The sequence below is a fragment of the Aegilops tauschii genome, chromosome 6, assembly GCF_002575655.3.
Source record: "Aegilops tauschii subsp. strangulata cultivar AL8/78 chromosome 6, Aet v6.0, whole genome shotgun sequence".
Classification (NCBI taxonomy): Eukaryota; Viridiplantae; Streptophyta; class Magnoliopsida; order Poales; family Poaceae; genus Aegilops; species Aegilops tauschii.
Window position 1 is genome coordinate 489,980,616 of NC_053040.3, and position 7,584 is coordinate 489,988,199.

At 44.4% G+C, this 7,584-nt stretch overlaps 1 long non-coding RNA gene across 5 annotated transcripts; it reads left to right on the plus strand.

Annotated features, from left to right (window-relative positions):
- Positions 1-4,108: 4,108 nt before the first annotated feature.
- On the plus strand, positions 4,109-7,584 carry LOC109758220 (uncharacterized). 5 transcript variants are annotated; one of them, XR_012188277.1, is made up of 4 exons: positions 4,109-4,391; positions 4,468-4,535; positions 4,765-4,881; positions 6,347-6,685. It is a non-coding gene; the product is annotated as an uncharacterized lncRNA (long non-coding RNA). The 5 variants fall into 5 exon arrangements; XR_012188278.1 differs by lacking the exon at positions 6,347-6,685 and adding an exon at positions 5,051-5,179; XR_012188281.1 differs by lacking the exon at positions 6,347-6,685 and having other exon boundaries at positions 4,736-4,990.

Below are 7,584 nucleotides of genomic sequence, written 5' to 3' on the forward strand. Positions count from 1 at the left end.
CTTCTTGCTCCAAAATTGCCTTGAAGCAAGAGCCATGTGTTCATGATAGGCATACTTTGTATCTTCGAGGTTGCTCTCCTCTTCTTCCTCTTCGTCCTCTTCCTCCATACTAACCTTGGCCTTCAAAGCAAGGTTGGGCTTCTTTGCTCTTTGAGAGCGAAGCACCGCATTGTCGGCGGTCTTGTCCAAGATGCTCATAGCCACAAACTCATCCAACACTTCACTTAAGGACAAGGTGTGGAAGTCCGGCCGTTGACGAATGACGGAGGACATGGCCTTGTGGTAAGGCATCATTGCCTTGAGAAATTTGCGCTTGATCCAATTGTCATCCGTGTCCTTGCTCCCATGATCTCGGAGAGAGACCGCGAGTTTGGTTACTCTCCGATAAAGCTCACGAGGTTCTTCATCTTCTTTCATTGCAAGCTCGTCGGCTTCATCTTGCACCACTTCATAGTTGGAGCGTTGAATGCTTGCGCTTCCCCGGTAGAGGGAAACGACTTGGTGCCAAGCGTCTTTGGCCATGGCGTAGGGCCGGAGGTGAGGAAGATCTTCGGGTGGAATTGCATCTTGAATGATGAAGAGAGCACTCTCATTGAATTGATTGTCCACGGCTTCTCTAGGCGTGAAGTTGCTTCGGTCATGCGGATAGAAACCTTCTTCAATGATTCTCCAAAGATTAGTATTCACATGATTCAAATGACGCTTAAAGCGATAGACCCAAGAATCAAAATCCTCATTTTTCACAATCTTAGGGGGAGGACCGGCATGATTCAAATGAGTAGAAGGAATCGGTCCACCATAAACAAGTGGAGGTTCCACATGGGCAAACATGCCGGTGCCATTCTTACCACTAGTAGGAGCTTTTTCACTAGTAGCTTCCCCCTTGTCGGAGTTAGCATCCGTCACCTTGTTAGTGGGATCACCCACTTTCAACGGTGCGATAGATAGTTTAAGCCCTTCAATGAATTTATTAAACATGCTTTCAACCTCGGTCGTCAGGGAGGTTTTCAATGTGTCCAAAGCCACATTGAATTCCTCACGAGAGACCGCGGTTCCCCCATCGGCCGTAGACGAGAACAGATTCACACCTGAGTGCTCCTCCCCACCGTCTACGGTGTCAACCATACTCTTCGGACGACAAAGTCCTTAATAAAGAGACGAGGCTCTGATACCAATTGAAAGGATCGATATAGTTGACTAGAGGGGGGGGGGTGAATAGGCAACTAACAATTTTTAGCTTTTCTTTACCAAATTAAACTTTGCATCAAAGTAGGTTGTCTAGATATGCAACTAGGTGAGCAACCTATATGATGCAACAACAACAAGCACACACGCAAGCAAGGGATACAACACAAATAAGCTTGCACAAGTAAAGGCACAAGATAACCAAGAGTGGAGCCGGTGAAGACGAGGATGTGTTACCGAAGTTCCTTCCTTTTGAGGGGAAATACGTCTCCGTTGGAGTGGTGTGGAGGCACAATGCTCCCCAAGAAGCCACTAGGGCCACCGTATTCTCCTCACGCCCTTACACAATGCGAGGTGCCGTGATTCCACTATTGGTGCCCTTGAAGGCGGCGACCGAACCTTTACAAACAAGGTTGGGGCAATCTCCACAACTTAATTGGAGGCTCCCAACGACACCACGAAGCTTCACCACAATGGACTATGGCTCCGCGGTGACCTCAACCGTCTAGGGTGCTCAAACACCCAAGAGTAACAAGATCCGCTAGGGATTAGTGGGGGGAATCAAATTTCTCTTGGTGGAAGTGTAGATCGGGGCCTTCTCACCCAATCCCGAGCAAATCAATAAGTTTGATTGGCTAGGGAGAGAGATCGGGCTAAAATGGAGCTTGGAGCAACAATGGAGCTTAGGGTTGGAAGAGGTGAGTCTTCTTGGAGAAGAAGACCCCCTTATATAGTGGGGGGGACAATTCCAACCGTTACCGACCACTCAGCCCGCGACCCGCGGTACTACCGCACCATAGGAGCGGTACTACCGCACGGGCCTGCTGTACTACCGCAGTGGTCTGCGGTACTACCGTGGGCGCGGCAGAGCCTGGACCTGAACAGAAGAGCACTGACAGGGCGCGGTAGAACTGCTGGCGCGGTACTACCGCGACACCATGCGGTACTACCGCAGGGCAGCCACGGTCCATGCACGGTAGGCACGGATATAAAAAAATACATCCATGACTACCTCCGCTGAGATTTTATCGATGCAAAAGTCCGACACGGTACTACCGCAACCAGGTGCAGTACTACCGTGTAGGGTGCAGATGTAAAAAATTACATCCGCCCCTACCTCCGCTCGTGCTGCTGTGCCTGGCCAGGCGGCACGGTACTACCGCGCCGGAGCACGGTACTACCGCGTAGGGCGCGGATGTAAAAAATTACATCCGCCCCTACTACCGCTTGCGCAGCAGCGCCAGGCCACAACACGCGGTACTACCACTCAGAGGAGCGGTACTACCGTGGGAGCCCACGGTACTGCCGTGTCGTACTACCGTGGGAGCCCACGGTACTGCCGTGCCGGAGCCCGGTACTACCGCTGGCGCCTGCGGTAGTACCGCTCAGAGGAGCAGTACTACCGCCAGCCTGTGAACAGCAACACTCGCAGTCCTTCATTTCGCAGAGACATGGTGAGACGGAGGAAACTCCAAAGAGCCAAAGGAAAGGCGGTGCAAAAGGGACGTGAGCGTGAGATTCCACCCAAACCTTTCCAAAGCGGACCCCTCTTAATAGTACGACTTTCCTACGACTCAATTCCACCGAAAAGAAACGTAGAGAAACGCCGTCTTCAATAAACTCCGAGGGGCAACAAATCGTCTTGTGTTTAGTCATGATATACCTGAAAAGCTCAATACACACGATTAGTCCGCAAAAGCATTGTCATCAATCACCAAAACTACTAAGAAACAAGTATGCCCTTACAACAGGTAATGCGGGAGGAAGGAAAACCGCAACCGAGAGCTTTGGATAGCAACATAATGGAATTATTAAAACAAGTATGGAGAGCGAAAGATATAGCACCAAGAGTTTAAACCTTTGCTTGGAGGCTAATCAAAAGAGCTTTGCCAACGGGAAAAAGAGCAAGTACTCTAGGCATAATAATAAACTTTGTTCTTGATGTGGGCAAGAAGAAGATGACTTGCACATTTTCTTTTATTGCCCTTTTGCTAGAGCTGCTTGGTTTGCTAGACCTTGGAATATTAGATCTAAAATTCATTGGTCCGAAACTCTGGTTCATTAGTACACCCACATGCTACTTTAAGCAACATTTTTACCTTCTTTTGTGGTGCTTGTGGAAATCCAGAAATGATAACGTCTTCCAAGCAAAAGATGCATCTCCTACCAAGGTCTTTTCTGCAACCCAGGCTATCACCAATAGCTTCTTTTCGGAGTTAAATATACCTATGCAGATCAAGTCAAAGAGTGAAGCAGCTAACAACTGTTTACAGGAAGAAGACATGGTCAAACAGGGAAACGTAATTGACAGTACCAAGCTTTCATCAATAGTTTTTTTTACAGATGCGACTTGGCATGATCAGGACAATACTCACAATACAGGGGCTGGAAGAACAGGTATCGGAATATTCATACATATACAAGAGGGACATCACAGAATGCAAGCTAGGATCTCAACAATCACTAAGCAAGTAGAGCGATTCATGCAGAAGCACAAGGGATCAATCTAGCAGCCATAATCATTGACAGGTTGAATATGCACCATGTAGTAATATTCCCAGATAATGTAATATTGGCAAAGGCAGCCACAACAAGAGCACCCAGCTCACATCCTGGACATTGGCAGATTAGGATCACTCTAGCAGACTTTTGTGCCAAAACTAAGTCCAAGGAAATACAGGTTTTCCATATTCCTATTTAGATATATTAAAACTGAGCACTCTCCCAACCCTCTCAAGCCATCAACACTTCTAGCCGTTAGATCATCACTTTTAGTCGTTTTTGGCCATCGGATTCGCTGTTAGTCCCACCTAAATCTCGTCCGCAGGCTAACTCGCGCGTCAAGCTGCGCTGGGGCCGCTGCTCCGGTGGCTTTTTTGGGTGTCTCACGTTTAATTGGGCCTACTGGCCTACTGGGCCTCAAACCCTAGCAGCCAAGGGTCTCTCCACCCCCGTCCCTGTGGCTGCTGTTCGTCCCCGGCCCTTTCGCTCTAACCTCGCCAAAGCCGCCGCTCCTGCAGTCCTTCGGCGCCATCCAATCTCACGCCAGACTCCCGCGGTAGGAGAGGAGAGTATGAACGACGTTCCTTGCAGCGGCAGCGGCAGCGGCAGCGACGAGGAGCCCTTTCTGTTTCCACCTCCTTTCTTTCATGGATGCCGTGTCTTCTTTGCCCGTCAGAGCCCAGATCTGGTTGTGGTTTGTACTGGTGAGTCCCTTTTGAACGCCCCCTCCCCCTCCTTTCCATCTCTTTTATGGGATGTTCAAGTGCTCATATTTCTTAGATCATCGTTTGAGAGAAGAGATGGGAAGAGATTGATTCCTGCATTAAGAATCTGTCCAAAGACACTAGGTTCGTTTCTGTATTGAGATCTCTTCTTTAGTTATGACTGAATTTTCCCAATAGCTCCTTTTGTAATTTATGATGTCAATATCCAAGAAATTTGAACCCGAGTTTTCATACTTTAGTAACTGAATTTGATTGATCCAAATGATAATATTGTAATCTGTACAGACTTCCTGTGATTTCTGATCCAACTCATCTCTATACAGACGTCCTGACTGGTGGTGATTCTGTTCAGGGAGAAGAAAATATACAATTCATTGTGGCACTGTTAACGCTAGCATCAGGAGGTTGTTCATGTCATCAAAATGTGCAAACCAGAATGAAAGTGCAACTACACTGCAGCTTCTTTGAGGTATGCGGAGTATGTCCTCTCATACACCCTGTTCTTAATCTGTCAATTATATCCTAAAGATATGGGTTCACCACGTACAAAGAACATCTTAGTGGATTTTAAAAAAATGTTCATCTTATCAGTGTTAGCTCCCTATTTTATTCTCCATGGAACCCTCTCCTTAATTAAGACAGGGTATCCTTACAAAGAAATGTAAGACGAAGGAGGGTAGAGGAGATCGAGGAGGGAGGGAGCCGTTGCGAAGAGATAGTTGGAGGTCAAGCATCGGCACTGGAGACGAGGGCCCGTGAACGGGAGAGGCGACGCTGGGCCGGCCATTTCCACTGTGTCGGCAGAAGCCAGCGGATTGAGCTCGTCAGCGTGGCATCAAACTATACAATGAAGTCAGAGTCCGGCCAGATCGTTTGCAACGTGTGCATCCCCAAATCCATCTCCTTCTTTACTCCCTTTGATTTCAATTTCCACCAAGAGCTTTCCGGCCAACTAGCAGCGAACTATCCGTCCAAGTCAACATGATAAGCCCCCTTCCCTTCTTGAGATTGTTATCTGTCCCTTCTTGAGATTGTTATCTGTATTGTTTGAATTTTTTTATTCACTGCGGCTGGACATGATGTTGGCAAATACAGTAGAGATCATGGGCTGAGACAATACAATAGAGATCATGTCGAGGCTGGAAATTTTGCTTTTTATAAAAGCAGGACAGTTAAAAAAAATTGCTTACATTTTATTCTTCATTTATATAGCAATTAAAGAAACTTCATACATTGGTTCCTAATTTGATGCAAATAACCAAACTGAATGGACATTATTTAGCATCCAAGCACGGTGCGCAGCGCACCAGATCTGAGGCGACACCGCCACCTGCAACTTGTCCTCCTTGGTCCGATTCGCCACCCTGCATCCCCCAAAACCTCATAAGATGCATTTATGTAATGATAAGATCAGTACAATGAAAGTCCCAAATTTGTATAGAAACAAACTGAAAAGGGACAATGTACTGCACCCGTAATGTTCAGGCAAGTCACTCAAAAGAAAACAGTTCAATCCTAAACTGTATATTTGGTGAAGCGGTTAATATAGACTTGAAATTACATTCGCTTCGGACTTTCTAATTTAGAAGTATTTATATTTAAATTCAATAAGAATTCTGAACTGCACACACTGTAGAATGTTGTTCAAGAAAGGATTATTTACATCTAAGCAGACCACTTTGATGCAATATGGGTTGTAAATAACCTGTCAGCAACATTATCTGTTATTACCTTCTTGAAGCTAGCAACATGGTGTTCCTTTTATTGGCCAATATTTATTCTTACAGCCTTTGGTTCTTCACTTGTGCCAACCGGTTTCTTATCTTCAACCTTTGCTTATTTGCATATGTCCTTAATGTTGCTTCCTTTTCCTGGAGAGGCTAGACTTCATTTTTTTTTTTGCCACTACAACAATGTATTTTTTTACTATGCAGTGAAACAAGGGACCGACAACTGAATATTTTTATGCCAACACACTTCTTGCTGGTGTGTCCTTTTATCAATAACATGCCTGCTTCTCAAGAGACGCAAACTGTACCTGATTAAGAATGAGAACAACAACCTTTGCTTCTACTAGGTACTTTCATTTATTGACATTCACCTGTTTGTGTTGTTAACATTTAGTTCCATCTATCCATCAATTAGTTATTAGTTTTTGCATATTTCAATTAAGCGTTGGGGAAGAGTAGCAAATCATAAATTTGAAACATGTATCCTCGCATCTGTGACTGTCTTATAATCCATGAATAAATAGTTACTACTTCATTGGCGCAGTATTATTTGCCGAAATCCCTTTGGGCAAATATTTGACATGTCTTTATTTCCTCCTTTCCCTTATACAATATTAAATTTTGGCCTGGGCTTATGTTTTTACTACCCCTATCAGATCATTATTTATTGTAATTTTTGTGCAATTTTCTATATCGCCTGTTCTGATTGCACTAAAACTTTCTTCTGCTAATATAAAATTTTCACGTTATGAGGTTTATCTATCCGGTTTTTGCATGTGAAGATAGAAATGAGATTTTTTAGATAAAAGGCTGAGCTCTGAGGAAACATGCTCATCGCACTATGCATTGTAGAAATCTACCGGATTAGCCAACGGTATGCTGCACCGTTTGCTTCAAAACAATCCTGATATATTTACTGATTATACAATTCTTCGATTTCCATCGGTCATTTTTCTCTTTGTGTTCTCAACTCTATATGATATCTATTTTTCTTAAATTTTGTGCAGCAAATGAGTAAGAACTATTACATTTTACATGCTACTTATCACCTTCATTGTTGTGTTGTGAACAAAGTTGAACTGCTTGGGCTTGTGAAAAAGGTAGAATTTACTAGATGCCGTGTCATGAGATATGGCCATTTTTAATGGCATACCATATGAAGATTCTTTTAGTCAGTAGAACTTCTATGCATGCCTTCAGCACATTACATCTTCATTCGGTGAAGGATGTCATTGAAAGTGAAGGATGGCATTGGAATTTTCTTCATTATTTAACCAAGTGAAGGATAGCATCACACAATGGTGTAGTCTAGGATAGGGATACCTACATTTTGATTTTTGCACAATACATTGTAATATAATATACATGATTTTAACTTGTACTTTTGATGAATTTTATCTCAAGTTCTTCAATGATAATATTGTTTCCGCTTGTTGCTTAAA